The sequence below is a fragment of the Macrobrachium rosenbergii genome, chromosome 26 (genome assembly GCF_040412425.1).
Source record: "Macrobrachium rosenbergii isolate ZJJX-2024 chromosome 26, ASM4041242v1, whole genome shotgun sequence".
NCBI lineage: Eukaryota > Metazoa > Arthropoda > Malacostraca > Decapoda > Palaemonidae > Macrobrachium > Macrobrachium rosenbergii.
Genome location: NC_089766.1, coordinates 11,036,008 through 11,053,507, shown reverse-complemented (window position 1 = coordinate 11,053,507; position 17,500 = coordinate 11,036,008). Strand labels below are relative to the sequence as shown.

At 31.9% G+C, this 17,500-nt stretch overlaps 1 protein-coding gene and 1 long non-coding RNA gene across 24 annotated transcripts in view; both read right to left on the bottom strand.

The window, feature by feature from the left end:
* LOC136853022 (putative polypeptide N-acetylgalactosaminyltransferase 9) overlaps nucleotides 1–17,500 on the bottom strand; it is a 344,125-nt gene that overhangs the window by 52,958 nt on the left and 273,667 nt on the right. The gene's annotated exons all lie outside the window — the stretch shown is intronic.
* On the bottom strand, nucleotides 9,014–13,216 carry LOC136853024 (uncharacterized). Its single transcript, XR_010857302.1, has 2 exons — nucleotides 9,148–13,216; nucleotides 9,014–9,049 (listed from the first exon to the last, which is right to left on the bottom strand). It is a non-coding gene; the product is annotated as an uncharacterized lncRNA (long non-coding RNA).

Here is a 17,500-nt window from a genome sequence, read left to right as displayed (position 1 = left end):
TGCAAGAGAGAGAGAGAGAGAGAGAGAGAGAGAGAGAGAGAGAGAGAGAGAGAGAGAGAGAGAGAGAGAGAGAGAGAGAGAGAGAACTTGGAAACGGCTGCAACAACAGCATTATCATATAAGCGAATTTCATTTAATTTATCAAATATGAGAGAGAGAGAGAGAGAGAGAGAGAGAGAGAGAGAGAGAGAGAGAGAGAGAGAGAGAGAGAGAGAGAGAGAACTTGGGAAAAACTGCAGCATTCTCATATAAACGAATTTCATTTATTTATCAAATATGAGAGAGAGAGAGAGAGAGAGAGAGAGAACTTGGAAACGGCTGCAACAACAGCATTATCATATAAGCGAATTTCATTTAATTTATCAGATATGAGAGAGAGAGAGAGAGAGAGAGAGAGAGAGAGAGAGAGAGAGAGAGAAATTGGGAAAAACTGCAACAGCAGCATTCTCATATAAACGAATTTCATTTACTTTACCTGATGAGAGAGAGAGAGAGAGAGAGAGAGAGAGAGAGAGAGAGAGAGAGAGAGAGAGAGAGAGAGAGAGAGAGAGACGCGCAACCGTTATAATGGAAACGAAGTTACCGTCCCAAATCACGGCTCCAATCAAAAACAAACCTATTTGTTACTCACTAACATACCGCCAAAATAAATCATAAAAGGTGAGAGGCAAAACCTAACGATATTAAAATAAATACTGTATCTTAAAGCAGCTTTAATTCGCTATTTATTAAATACGTCTAAATAAAAAGCACACGAAATCCTGTCCATTGAATACGTAACGAGATATCAAGCTTACGCCAGCACTGATGTAACCTCAGTATGATTGATGAGAACACAAGCTAAAAAACTCAACGAGTGAAGATGAATATTGATGAATAAGTCTGGTCTGGTTTCTGAAAGCTAGATAAATGACAAAAGTCTTTAAAGATTCAGAACAAATTACTATTTTTGTTTAGCTGTTAATGGATGAATACAGTAGTGAATTTATATTCAATTCTCCGGAGCCAGGGGTGGAGTTTATATATATATATATATATATATATATATATATATATATATATATATATATATATATATATATATATATATATATATATATATAATATAAACACGCACATATATATATATATATATATATATATATATATATATATATATATATATATATATATATATATATATATATATATATATATATATACATATCCATATCATAAAACATAAAATCCAACATAATAAATTGCAAGCTATTACAAATAAAATCTCAAGCACTGAGAACATCGTGATTATCATCTACCGAAATAAGAAAAAAAATGACTCCAATTTGCCATAATGAAGACCTAATGAATATACGATACACCCCACCCCCACCTAGCCCCCTTTCAGCCAATCACATCACAGGTAAAGGTGACCTTTCCATTGAAGGCGGGTTTTCATTGGCTCGCTTCCTCTCCGGACGAAGTGAGCGAAAACTTTCGGACAAGACTTCAATTTCGAGTTGATTTTAATTAAGAGATGAGCTAAACCATCACTCATTCTAGCAGCAAGAACCCCTTGACAATTTATTCAGGGCAATACGAGGGCTGATTCATTTCAACGCGAGGAAATGAGACTTGACGATATTGTATGAAAATTGAGTCGAGACAAATGAAATCTGGCGTAAAGCGGATTCACAAGATTAAGATATTTAATATTTGTGTGACTGTGCTCATTTGTTGTGCTATAAAGCTATTGCTTGCTTTCTCTCTCTCTCTCTCTCTCTCTCTCTCTCTCTCTCTCTCTATATATATATATATATATATATATATATATATATGGAAATAAACACATGGATATAGGACTATATAAAACCGAGGTATAAAATATATATATATATATATATATATATATATATACATACAAATATAAACTTATATAATTTCTTCAGGCAATATCATAATATATTGATATATATGCGATCAAACCATTTATAAAACAATATTTGAAAAATACCATAAAAATGCAATAAAAAAAGTACAAAAAAAAAAAAATATACAGAAATCATCACAATCAAACCATTTATAAAACAATATCCCTTGCCCCATAAAAAAACCCCGAAACCCCACATCCCCTCCCTCCCCATACCCCGCCCCTCACCCCGAGTTACAGAGGACTCAGAAGCCTCATTGAGAGGCTTTTAGATATATAATGGCTATCGCTAATGACTTCAAATTGATAAAAAAAAAAAAATAAATCTCTCCTCTTTTGGCGTCAAAAGGGAGCTGTCACAGCGGAGGCTGGAATTTTTGATGCAGGCAGGTGCTAATTAGGAAGGTTCTTTACAAGCACGAGGTGATTGTGGGGGGGGGGAGGAGCGATGAGGAGTGGGGGTCATAGGTGTTGGAGTGGTAGGGATACAGGTGGATGGGTGGCGCAGGTTAATAATAATAATAATAACAATAAAACATCATAATAACGATTCAGGTAATAATTAAAAAAGAAAATGATAATCTTTTTCAAGTCTGATTCCCAAAATATTATACCCAATGAAATTCAAAAATAAAAAGTGTCCATGGTTCCAAAATCCTGTAAGTCTAGAAACGTAGGCTTCTATTGGAATATTATACAAATAAATATCGAGAAAACGCTTCAATTCCAAGTCCTTTTAACCCCCAGAAGGCAAAACTTCATATAAAACTTCATATATGTCTGGAAAAAACGATGTCTTGAGTCTCATAACAAGAAATTAATGACATAAACTAAAGATATTTAAAAGTTAATTATCTTCTTTAAATTAAAATGCATACGGTATTATTAATGTATCATAAAAATAATAAGAATGTTATTTATTACCTTATTTAGTAAATGTGACAACCGTATTTTAATTTTCACAGGTTCCTTAGGTACCTGGGCAGGTTAAATGTATTTTAAATATATAAGTTTTCCTTTCATCTGAGGATCAAATACAAATGTATTTTAAATACAGAAGTTTTCATTTTATCTGAGGATCAAATACAAATGTATTTTAAATACAAAAGTTTTCCTTTCATCTGAGGATCAAATACAAATGTATTTTAAATTTTCCTTTCATCTGAGGATTTTCATACAGAAGTTTCATTTTATCTGAGGATCAAATACAAATGTATTTTAAATACAGTAGTTTGCCTTTCATCTGAGGATCAAATACAAATGTATTTTAAATATATAAGTTTTCTTTAAATCAAATACAAATGTTTTGAATATATGTTTCCCTTTCGTGTGAGGATCAAATAAAAATGTATTTTAAACGTTTTTCATTTCATTTGAGGATCAAATACAAATGTATTTTAAATACAGAAGTTTTCCTTTCATCTGAGGATCAAATACAATCACATTCTCCACAAAATATTAAATACAAATATATCCCTTTTCACAATACCATTTAGACATTCAGTCTTCACATTTCAAAACATATTCGCTGTTATAAGACGAACACCCTTCCCCCCCCCACCAAAAAAAGATAAGTAAAAAATTCTTCTTCATCCCATATTTTCAATGAGGCCAGTCCCCTACCCAACCCAACAAAGTGCCCTGCCCTCCGCCAAAAAAAAAAAATCCTTCTATTTATTAGATGTCTTCTCCGCGTTCCCATATTCCCTCTCCCGAAAAAAAAATGTTGGGGCGAAAAAATGCCATTTCCGATATTATGAGTAAAATGCAAATTTCCCCCTTATTTTCAAACTCGTTCGGGGACCTCTAAAAATAAAGGGCGCGAGAAAAAAAAAAAAAAAAAAAAAGTCCGCTCTCGAAAATTCATTTTTTTACCTCCTTATTTTTTCCCCTCCTCGAAAAGGGGAAAGGGGTTCTGTCGATATTCGCATTTTTTGGGGGAGGAGGAGGAGGAGGAGGAGGAGGAGGAGGAGGAGGAGGAGGAGGAGGAGGAGGAGGGAGGGGGAGGGGAGGAGGGGAGGGGAGGAGGAAGAGGAGGAGGAAGAGGAAGAGGAAGAGGAAGAGAAGAGGAAAGTTCGAGGAAGAGGAAGAGGAAATAAATTCTCAGGAGGATTATTTGAGTTAAACAACAAAAATAAATTTTATGAATTGATTATTTGTATGGATTAAACAACAAAATATATACTGTATGAATATATATGTATATGTACACACATATATATGTATGTATGTATATATATATATATATATATATATATATATATATATATATATATATATATATATATATATATATATATATATACATATAAACAAGGAATGCAAATCGTTTTTACTTTACGTCCCAATACCAACACTGCAAAATTCATGTTCCGTATTTTGGAAAAGAAATACATGAGCTATGAATATTACCTAAGTTATTTCAGCGTTATATTTTAAGAAACTCGAAAGAAAAACTTAACAATGAAACGCTAACTAACGTCACGCGATCAGATAACATGTTACGGCCACAGGCAGAAAAAAAATCATAAAGTAATAAAATAAACTATTAACTTGATTATTCACAGACTGGGTCTCCTAATGATATTAGCTTTGGCGCTTTCAAAGATAAGGAAAATGCACCTTTCGTGAAATATCACACCCCAAAGTATATTTTAACTTCGTTTTAATTACGTGTCATTACCGAAGGGGCGAAAGGTCACTTTTGAAAGTAAAAAACTTCAGTTGGTATATCATCGTTTCATGTTTACCTGTCATTCAAAATACTACTGACACCTGTGCGTGATCTGACCCCAATCAGCTGTTCGTTCAACTGTGCATGTCTTGGTATTCACAATGAAAGTAGTTTTTATTTTCCACTAGAGTTCCTATTCTCCTTTCTTTTAGAGAGAGAGAGAGAGAGAGAGAGAGAGAGAGAGAGAGAGAGAGAGAGAGAGAGAGAGAGAGAGAGAGAGAGAAGAATGTTTAAAAACCTAGATGGCAATAAAATCATCTAGTGAAGAGAGAGAGAGAGAGAGAGAGAGAGAGAGAGAGAGAGAGAGAGAGAGAGAGAGAGAGAGAGAGAGAGAGAGAACACCGATGGCAAATCATCTAGAGAAAAGAGAGAGAGAGAGAGAGAGAGAGAGAGAGAGAGAGAGAGAGAGAACCCTTACATTCAACAGCAGCTTAAGAAACCCTCACCACGAAAAATATTTTCACCGGTCGCTTCCTCCTCGGGCACAACATATCTTAAAAAAAAAAAAAAAGTGAAAAAAACTCCGTCAAAATAACCTCTAAACATCGGGCAGCCAGACATAACTTTAACTTATCTCTGATCCCAGCAACTTTTCCAAACAAACTTCTCGGAAACTTGTATCAATTCTTCTCCTTTCGGGAGGAATCCGTGACCAATAAGACCACCAACCCCACTTACCCTACCTCCTCCAACCCCTTCGCCCCCTCCCCATGGTCTACCTTCCAGGTAGGTGCCTTAAGGATTTGGGACCTTGTAAAAAAAATTTATATATATATATGTATAAACGGATGTATGTATGTATGTATGTATGTATTGTATGTGTGTGCATGTGCCAGAATAGCTCTGAAACGCATTGAGCAATTTCAACCAAATTTGGTATACATATGACTTACTATCTAGAAATCAGCACTGTGGGGGTGAGACATCATAGCATCGGTTGTCATTGAGAGTTATCCTGGGCAGCGCCGGGTTGGTCAGCTAGTAATAATATAAAAAATGAAGACGAAACTTCTTCCGGCGTTAATTCTGAGGAGAGGATATTTCTTTGAAGGGGCCAGTTTGAGTTTAAATGTTTTTCAAAGTCTTTTCTTCTTTCTCGTGTATTTAGCACATGTTAAGGTGTATACTTTTATTTTACCGTATATTAAGTTTTTCTCTGAACGTATACTGTCTTTTTACCTAACACGGAGATATTTTTCTCTAAAATGTTTTTCCATTTGTTCAATAACAGGTGACAAAGCATTCTCAGATGACCTGAAATTATTATTATTATTATTATTATTGAAAGCATTTCCATATCAGTTTTCCACTTAACCGGATTAGACTTGTGCCCACTATGTCCACCCTCTTCAATCTGCCTCAGGTTTTAAAATACAGAAAAGTAAAAAAATTATAAAAACAAAAACAAAAAAACAAAAATTTCTATCAGCAATCCGATATCGAATAATACTCCCGCGACAAAAACAACAAATATTTCAAGGAATGACGGCAGCATTCGATTGTTTTCGACAAAAAAAAAAACTCGTCCACCTTTTTATTAGCAAACAACTGACAAAGCATACCTTTTTTTGTACCGGTAAACAAACGCTCATTGCTAAAAAATAACCATTTTAGTTACTCAGGCTCGCATCCATGAGAGAGATTTTTCAAAAATACACCCAAAAACTCATTAGTTTTTATCAGAAAAATTCCTTTGAAACGCATTGTCAAAAATACACAGCGTTTTAATTGCATTCTCACGCTGGCGTGCGGATGCGTTCTCTTTGTGCCGAATTAACGGAAAGTGAAGCTCTTTTGGGCTGTTCTTCTTATGCTTAATTTTCTAACTGAATTATTTTGGAATGTAATCGGTTTGATTACATTTCAGCTTATTTATTTTGGAATGTAATCGGTTTGATTACATTTCAGCTTATTTATTTTGGAATATAATAGATTGGATTAGATTCCAACTTAATTATTTTGTATTATAATCGTTTAGATTACATTTCAGCTTAATTATTTTGGAATATAATTGTTTGGATTACATTTCAACTGCATTATTTTATAATAAAATCGTTTGGATTACATTCGACATGAATTATTTTGGAATACAATGTGGATTATATTCCACAAGAATTATTTTGGAATATGATAATTTGAATTATATTCCACAAGAATTATTTTGGAATATAATAATTTGGATTACATTTCAGCTGAATTATTTTGTAATATAATCATTTGGATTATATTCCAAATGAATTATTTTGGAATATAATTATTTGGAATATATTCCACATGAATTATGTTGGAATATAATCATCTGGATTAAACGCTGGATGAGTGACGTCTAACAAATATGAAATTCAAAACGCTCAAAAAATATTATAAATACGACGGAACCATATATTTGATTGACATTTCAGTTCTGATAACTGGATATATGTCAATGAATACTGTAAATATATGGTTTTGTCAGTTAATAGTATCCAAATTTCACACAGAACTACTAGTTTAAATATAAAAGTTTTGTACACATATATAAATATATTATATATATTATATGGGTATATATATATAAATTTCATTACAGAACTACTAGTTTACAATATAAAAGATATATATACACATATATATATATATATATATATATATATATATTAAGTTTCATATAACTCTTACACTCAAATATACTTAAGTTTCAGTAACTCTTACACCAAAGCGTACGAGAAACTCCAAAAAGCTCCCACATTATATCTAACACTAAAACAAGACGCGAAAATATAAAACTCGCCTCTTGTAAAGGAACTTTGTTTTGTTTTAATATACTCTTAGCTCCACCTGGAGCACAGCCTCGCCAATAAATTAGGAGCCTTTTAAGCGGAGTTATTATTTTTCTTGCTCCCTGATCAAAATGGCCCGTCATCGCTGCAGCCTCGAGTAAAATGCAGAGGCTGGAAGCTGAACAGTTAATTTTTGCTTCCTCTAATAATTCACGATACAGTTTTACCATTTTTTTTCTGTTTTCAAATTGTTAATTTTCTAACTGTTAATTATTCATGTTACAATTTTACCGTTTTTTTGTTTTTGTTTTCTGTTTTCTGTTTCCAGACTGTTAATTTTCTAATTGTTAATTCACGTTACAATTTTACCAGTTTTTTTTTTCAAACTGATAATTTTCTAATTGTTAATTCACGTTACAATTTTACCAGTTTTTTTTTTTTTTTGTTTTCAAACTGATAATTTTCTAATTGTTAATTCACGTTACAATTTTACCAGTTTTTTTTTTTTTGTTTTCAAACTGATAATTTTCTTCAATTGTTAATTCACGTTACAATTTTACCAGTTTTTTTTGTTTTCAAACTGATAATTTACTAATTGTTAATTCACGTTTTTTTTTTTTTTTTTTTTTTTTTTTTTACAACTGATAATTTTCTAATTGTTAATTCACGTTACAATTTTACCAGTTTTTTTTCAAACTGATAATTTTCTAATTGTTAATTCACGTTACAATTTTACCAGTGTTTTTTTTTTTTTTCAAACTGATAATTTTCTAATTGTTAATTCACGTTACAATTTTACCAGTTTTTTTTTTTTCAAACTGATAATTTTCTAATTGTTAATTCACGTTACAATTTTACCAGTTTTTTTTTTTTTTTTTTCAAACTGATAATTTTCTAATTGTTAATTCACGTTACAATTTTACCAGTTTTTGTTTTTTTTTTTTTTTCAAACTGATAATTTTCTAATTGTTAATTCACGTTACAATTTTACCAGTTTTTGTTTTTTTTTTTGTTTTCAAACTGATAATTTTCTAATTGTTAATTCACGTTACAATTTTACCAGTTTTTGTTTTTTTTTTTGTTTTCAAACTGATAATTTTCTAATTGTTAATTCACGTAACAATTTTACCAGTTTTTGTTTTTTTCTGTTTTTACATTGAGAATTTTCTAATTGCTAATTCATGTTACAATTTTACCATTTTTTGTTTTTTTCTGTTATCAAACTGTTAATTTTCTAATTGTTAATTCACGTTACAATTTTTTACCATTTTTTTTCTGTTTCCAGATTGTTAATTTTCTAATTGTTAATTCACGTTAAAATTTAATAATTTTTCTGTTTTCTTTTTGTTTTGTTTTCAAATTGTTTATTTTCTAATTGTTAATCCACGACACAATTTTACCATTTTTTCTTTGTTTTCAAATTGTCAATTTTCTAATTGTTAATTTACGTTACAATTTTTACCATTTTTTTCTGTTTTTTTTTCTTCAAATTGTTAACTTTCTAATTGCTAATTCACGTTACAATTTTACCATTTTTTTATTTGTTTTCTGTTTTCAAATTGTTAATTTTCTAATTGTTAATTCACGTTACAATTTTACCACTTTTTGTCATTTTGTGTGTGTGAGCTTCTTGTTGCGATACAAAGCCTGTCATTCTCTTTCAAACTGTTAATTTTATAAATTTTAATTCACACCGAAATTTACGCTTTTTCTTTTTTTTTTGTGCTTTTTGTTTTATACAAAGCTTGTCATTCGTTTTCGAATTGTCAATTTTCTATTTGTTAATTCACGTTACAATTTTACGCTATTTTGTGTTCTCTTGTGTGTTTCTTGTTGTGATACAAAGCCTGTCATTCGCTTTCCTATTGTTAATTTACTCGTCAAAGTCTTTTCTTTTATCAAAAGTTTTTCTATGCTTGTTAATCTATTCCTTTTGAATGTCTTATTACCAAAAGTTTTTTTTGTTCTTTGTTAATTTACTCCTTTTTGAAAGGTCTTCTGTGACAAAAGTTTTTTTAGTTTTTTTTTTGTTAATATACTTCTTTTTGAATGGTTTATTGTAACAAAAGCTTTTTTTATGTTTTGTTTGTTAATTTATTTCTTTTTTGTTTAGTGTTAAAAGTTTTTGTTATGCTTTGTGTGTTAATTTACTTTTCTTTGAATTTCTTCTTTTGTTTCAATTTTTTTAGGTTATCTCAATTAATACCTCTTTCAGTATCTTTTTCACTGATAACTCTATAGTAACATTTTTCATTAACTCGATCTTCTGCCAATCAAGGAATTATTATTTTGTGATATTTAACTTAAACGATCTTCCATTATATAAGACTCTGAGCGCGCTGGAACTCGGCGCTGCTGTCTCCCACCCGGGGCAGCCAAACAGGTTTGCAGGAGGAGGATGGATGTCTCGCCTACCCTCCAGTTCCCCTACCTACCCCGCCCCCACCCGGGGTGGACAGACCGGTTTGTAGGGGGAGGGTGGCTGTGTCATGTTCTCCCCTACTGTCACCCCGGGGGAGGACAAACAAGATCCACTCGGATTTTATTATTATAGATCAACTTTAGCATTCAGTACGAGTGAATTACAACTGCTGCATTCACTCTAGTGAATACAATTAGTCAGTTGTATTGTTTAACGAATATATTTTTTTTTCTAACGCTTGTTCAAGACTCCTAGGGTCTGTTGCAAGCATCGGTAACAGACTTATCCTTTTTAATTTTCTGTAAAATAAAACTACTGAGATGGCTATTTGTCTGTCCGTCCGCACTTTTTCTGTCCGCCCTCATATCTTAAAATCTACTGAGGCTAGAGGGCTGCAAATTGGTATGTTGATCTTCCACTCTCCAATCATCAAACATACCAAATTGCAGCCCTCTAGCCTCGGCAGTTTTTATTTTATTTGAGGTAAGAGTCAGCCATAATCGTACTTCTGGCACCGCTATAGGTGCCAACAACACAGGCCACCACCGGACCGTGGCTGAGTTTCAAGGGCCGCTGCTAAGAGTTTTCATGGGCCGTGGCTGAAAGTTTCATACAACATTATACGCTGTACAGAAAACTCGACTGCGCAGAAGAAACTTCGGCGCATTTTTTATTTGTTTAATCCTATTTCTCCCTCCTATTCACTTATCCAGTGAGTCCTATGGGATACGGCAATACATACAAATACACCCTCCAATACCTAAGGAGTACTGTGGGTAATCTACTTACGCGAACGCATAAATTCACCTCCATACGTCACTGACTCCCCAAGGGGCTGGGTTAATGCAGGATCTACTTTTGGGGTAAATGCGCCCGGAAGGGAACATTACAATTCCTTTACCTCTTCTCTTACTGGTTTATCTTCAGGACGTTTATGTGCTTAGTAAACAGGGAGTTTGGTGCCGTCTCAAAATTTTTTTTATGTAATTTTCTTTTACTTTCTATTGCAAAGATTTCTTTATTTTGATTTAGCTTCTAGTTAAGGGATCCCATAATGAATGGGAAAAGCAGAAAATATTACGGTAACAGTTAAGTAAGTAGTATATGTGTGTGTGTGTGTGTGTGTGTGTGTGTGTGTGTATATGTGTGTGTGTATATATATATATATATATATATACACACATATATATCTATATGTGTGTGTGAGAGAGAGAGAGAGAGAGAGAGAGAGAGAGAGAGAGAGAGAGAGAGAGAGAGAGAGAGAGAGAGAGAGAAATGCCTCTTTCCCATAAAAATAAAGCTGTTAAAACCGACAGGTCAATATTGTATTAAGAGAAATTCTTTTCCCTTGGTGTCCGTCCGAGGGACAGACAGATATACACACACACACACACACACACACTTCAGGGTCACTGATTAGGGCCGTTAGGCGCGAACAATGGATACAAACGACCCATTTCGGGGTTTTCCCAGTAATTACCCTTAAGGTTGATTAGCTCCTGTGGTTCATTTGGCAAGAGTCATTAATTTCCGGGGGGGGATGAGGCGGGGGATGCGCGGGGGGAACGTATGTATTAAGTTCGAAATTTAAGACTTCCCAGGCGCGCGCGCTCGCGCTCGCGCGTTGAGGAGGAGGGGGAGGAGGACTAATCAACGATCGAGTTTCGCGTCTCTACGAATTCGTGAGAGGAGAGGAGAGGAGAGGAGGCAGAAAGAGTAATTAGCGATGAAAATGATAGAAAGAGTAATTAGCGATGAAAATGATAACTTAGAGGAGAAAAGGCTTCATTATTTGGAGGTTCGTAAGGAGGAAGGAAGAGTGAGATTACAGGAGAATATGGTTAATAAATAATTCAATAAAAAAAACAGGAACGCCACATGAGGATAATGCTAAAAAAAAAAGAGAGACGCTACACATGAAATTACCGCAGAAAATGGTAAATAAATAATTAAATAAAAAAAGAATGTCACATGAGGATAATGCTAAGACGCTAAACAGGGTGAAATTACCGGAGAAAATGGTTAATAAATAATCGACTAAAAAAAAGGGCAGGCATTGCCACATGAGGATAGTGCAAAAAAAAAAATACTTAATAGTATGACATTAAAAAAAGTTATAATTAGGTCATTCCGGGTATTTTAACATTATGACATTCGAAAAAAATAGTTATAATTAAGACATTTCAAGAATTTAAAAAAAAAAATTCTACAGCGATATTCTAAAAAATGTGATACTTAAATGATATTATTGTAGAGAATACGGTTAAAAAAATTAATAAAAATGCAATATCACATCAGGGTGATGAAAAAAAAGTGCTTTACAGTATGACATTCCAGAAAAAATATTCGTAATTACGTCATTCCTAAAATGACAAATAATAATAATTCCTTTATTCCACAAATACAGTGGGTATTCTATTACATAAAAAGTATCCAATCGACAAAAGGAGACACTTAAACGTCATTATTGCAGAAAATAAAAGACAACAATTGTTTAGAAAATTTAAATAATAAAAATGGCTAAAATACTTAATTCTTAACGAAACCATTGCTCAAGTGTTGCTTTAAATGTATGTTTGTTTTTTTTTTTTTTTAAGTCACACAAAAAATAGCTACGTAATTGACGAACTTTCAATATCAAATTAGAAAGAATGGTAAACAAGTAAAAAAATGCGATGAAGTTTCTTCGGCGCAATCGAGTTTTCTGTACAGCGTAAAATCAAGGCCACCGAAAACGGATCTATCTTTCGGTGGTCTCGGTATAATGCTGTATGAGCCGCGGCCCATGAAACTTAAACCACGGCCCGGTGGTGGCCTGTCCTATACCGTTGCCAAAAGCACGATTATGGCTAACTTTAACCTTAAATAAAATAAAAACTACAGACGGTTGCAATTTGGTATGTAGTTTTTAAGAGTTGAGGGCGGACAGAAAAAAAGCGGACGGACCGACAAAGCCGGCACAATAGTTTTCTTTTACAGAAAACTAAAAGCAATTTTTCGAGATCATTTTTCGAAATGAGGAAATTACTGAAATAGGGGAAACCGAATAATCGGAAAAGAAGCGGAATTCCAGAATGAGAGACACGGAATGAAGAACTATTTCTAGACAAGAAATTCTGCCTTCGAGAAATTACTTTCGAAAATGTACATCTTTAAAATGGGGAATTTCATTCAACAATGACTCCCTGAAATACTGAATTTCTTTTCTTAATAATGGGCTCCAGAAGCTCTTCAGCTTATTGGGAAACTCTTATACCGTCCTGTATCAGTTTACCTGTGGGTAAATGTGGCTACTTTACTTTGTATGATCTCAGTAAGATGCCTGTCTCGATTCGTCTGTCCTGTTTGAGATACGTTATTATAGAACAGCACGGTGTATATATTTTTGAAAATGGAGTTGTTAATTTGGACACTATATATATATATATATATATATATATATATATATATATATTTAATATATATATTTATATATATGTATATATATATATATAAACGTATAATTATATATATACATATAAATGTATAATTATATATGCATATATATATATATACATACATATGTATATACACACACACACACACACACACACACATATATATATATATATATATAAATATATATATATTATAAATATATATATATAAATGTACAAAACGTAAATTATAAATATATATAAATGTATAATTAAATATATATATATATATATATATATATATATATATATATATATATATATATTATATATATAAAAAGAAAATATTTATGAAGGAAGCATCATTAAGTCTTGCATGGCTCCGTGAAAGAAAAATTCGCTTTGGTTAAAACATTCTGCATTTAGACCACTGAAAAAAAAAAATTTAACATCTCACCCAAATTCTAAACTTCCTAAGCATAAAAATTCATTCAATCCTAAAACTACATCGATTCTGGAGTTAATTTCGTCCAAATGACAGATTCTCTGGCATAACAAATTTCATACAGTACAGCTAATTTTTCACATTAGCGACTGGACAAACAATAATTAGCCCTGTTTTTTTTTTACTTCATGCTCTAGACAAACAAAATTCAAACTGGAAAAACAAGGAATTCCACAAGGAGGTACTGAAATAAAATGCATAATAATTCAGAGAGAAAAACACATTTTTACCATCAGCAACAGGACAAACAACAATCAACCCTATTTTTATTTTTGTAATTTCATTTATTTGACAAGATTTAAACGGAGCTGCTAAAATTAATCCTACTTTTAGTTTATCTCACGAAACAGACAAACAAGAATGAAAGGAAGTTAATAAAATCAAACGAATTAAAAATTCAGAACGGAAAACAAACGGCATAAAAACTCATAATCTTTTCCAGTTTCTTCTAAAAACCCACGTATTGTTTTGTCTCATGAACATGACAAACAAGAATGAATGGGAGTTAATAAAATCAAACGAACAAAAACTCAGAACGAAAAACAAACGTCCTAAAAACTTAACCTGTTTCAATTTCTTTTACTAAAATTAAGCCTACTTACTGTTTATTTCATGAACAAAACAAATAAGAATTAAAAAGAATCACCGAAATTAAAAGAACAGAAATTCAGAACGAAAAAAAAAACACTAAAAACTGATCATCTTTCCCCATGTCTTATACTAAAATTAAACCTACTTGTTTTGTCTCATGGAAAGGCATTAAAAGGAGTTTACTGAAATTAAACAGTTAAAAATTCAAAATAAAAAAAAACAAACGCCCTAAAAACTGATCATCCTTCCCCATTTCTTGTACTAAAATTAAACCTACTTATTGTGTCTGTCCCATAAAAAGCAAAAGAAATTAAACAGCATAAAAATTCTAAACTAAAAAAAAAAAAAAAACGCCCTAATAACTGATTTTTCCCCATTTCTTGTACTAAAATTAAACAGTTTAAAAAGCAATTAAAAGGAGTTTACTAAATAAAAAAATAAAAATTCAAAAAAAAAAAACGCCCTAAAAACTGATCATCTTTCCCCATGTCTTTTACCCTGACGAACCTCTCTGAGAGAGAGAGAGAGAGAGAGAGAGAGAGAGAGAGAGAGAGAGAGAGAGAGAGAGACTCTCTTGGCCTGACGACCAAACTCAGGGACTACAACAGCAAGCTTATTTTTGCATCAGCTTATTTTTCGCGTCAGCTCACAAAGCGGATGTTTTGCCGCCATTGTCACCCCCCGCAGGAGCAAATCGGTGACCAAACCCGTCGGTAATTATCCCCGAAATAGACGCGTATTGAACAGCGCTTAGTCATCATAGCAATGGTGAAAGGGCGAATGTTGGAGACCCTGTTTACGAGACCTGTCAAAACAATGAGTGACAAACACAAAGGCTTCTTCAGGCTATTCTGAGGGACTGGTTGATTTATTGATACAGGAGTGTCAAAACAACTTCGAACTGGTGACTTTGTTTCGTTATTTTTTTTTTGTCTGTTTGTTTTTCTTAGGTTAATATAACACAGTTTCCTTAATGTTTTCTTTTCATAATTTATAATTTTCTTCTTCTTCTTCTTCTTCTTCTTCTTCTTCTTCTTCTTCTTCTTCTTCTTCTTCTTCTTCTTCTTATTATTATTATTATTATTATTATTATTATTATTATTATTATTATTATTATTATATACACTTTCTCTATTGTTTTCTTTTCATAATTTATGTTTCTTCTTCTTGTTATCCATCTTATTACTAATACTATTATGGTTTTCTTTTCATAATATTATTATCACTATTATTATTATTATTATTATTATTATTATTATTATTATTATCCTATACACCCTTTCTCCTCTATTATTACTATTGTTATTATCATTACGTCTTTTCACCTCAGAGAGTGTGACGCCAAAAGTTGTTTACCTTCCATTTCACAAAAACGTATTCTGGGATGAGGTTGCTGGCTCCATGCCCTTTCGCATAACAGTCAACCCATTATCCAAAAAGAGCACAATACGTTTTGACACCACGTGCCCAAATCGACCAAACTCGCGTAGGAATCGAACCCAGCTCTCTTTCCCTCTGGTGTGGCAAGTGTCATGAACACTAATTTCATTACTGACATAATTTAGGAATGAGATCCAGTCATTATCTTTAAATAAACCTGGTATTATTATTATTATTATTATTATTATTATTATTATTATTATTATTATTATTATAATAACACTATTTTATTTATATTTGACATTATTTTTATATAAACCTATTATTATTATTATTATTATTATTATTATTATTATTATTATTATTATTATTATTATTAGAATACCAACGAATATATTTCGCATTAAGGGTCCTTTCTTTCTCTTGAACATTCACAAAAGACCAATTAACTTTCTCGAGGAGAAAAACATCTTGGGGAAAGTTAGAGAGCGCTGGAAGTCTCAATTACGAAACAAAGGAGAAAGGACAACTTTCATTAACAAGAAACACTCACGTTCCCACGATTATTAACATGATAATGTTAGGGAAGACTTCCGGATGCTGGCTGGTGTCTTTAACCAAGTTAATTATTATAATGAATTTTATTTTTCTAGTTTCTGCTCTTGCGTGTTATTTTTACTTTCGGTCCCAGCTAATTTTTTATTAATAAAATCTGTATTCTTGCTTTTATAATTAATTTATGTGCTTATTAGCAAACCCAAATTCTGTTGATTATTATTTTACTTTTAGTCCAATTAATTTTATTAACTATTTGATTTAATTCATAAGCCAAGATCTACAGATATTAATAATATCTGTTAATCTTGGTTTTATCATTAATTTATCTACTATTAGCAAACCTAAATTCTGTTAATAATTATTTTATTGTCTAGTTTCTGCTCTTGCGTTCTCGGTCTAATTAATTTTATTATTTATGTCTGTCAATCTTGGTTTCATTATTAATTTGGCTGCTTATACGTAAATACAAATTCTGCTAATTATTTTTATTCTTAGTTTCTGTTCTTCTTGTATTTTTCTTTTCAGTCCAGTTATTTTCATTATTACCATAAATCTTGGTCTTACTATTAACCTATCTGCTTGTATGTGAATCTAAATTTGAAAGTAAATGGAAAAAAATCCCAATTTTTTCAAACGTTCTGTTCTTCTGTGTATTCCTGTCAGTTCATTTAATTTTATCATTAACTGTAAATCTTGGTTTTATTATTAATTTCTCTGCTTGTACGTAAATACAAATTTAAACTTTCTGTGTGTATGAGCTTCTTCAGTTCTTCGACAGAAAGAGTAACAGATGAAAGGTCATTAAAATTTAAGTTATTAACAAACTGTCAAAAATGTTAATATATTGAAGGTTTGTAATCCCACAGGTGTGTTGAAATATCAAAAAGTCTAACATTTTTCATTAGACCTTCATTTAATTTAATTGCAACTAAATTGCAGATATAAAAATGTCTAATAATCTCTGACATTTATCATTCAGAAATTTGAACCCATAATCAAAAATGTTCAACTCAAAAATATTTTTGTTAAAGACAAACAATTCCTGAAAACCTTACTTACGAAAGTCCATTAAAATTGGAGAAAAACTGACCCATTTCCTTTTCTGAAAGCCCCCAACCTCTCCCCTCAATCACCACCCCCCTAAAAAAAAATATATAGGCTTTTCTTCAGGGTAAAAGATAAAAATAGACGACTGAAAAAGTCCACGGATTTTTAACACTTCACGT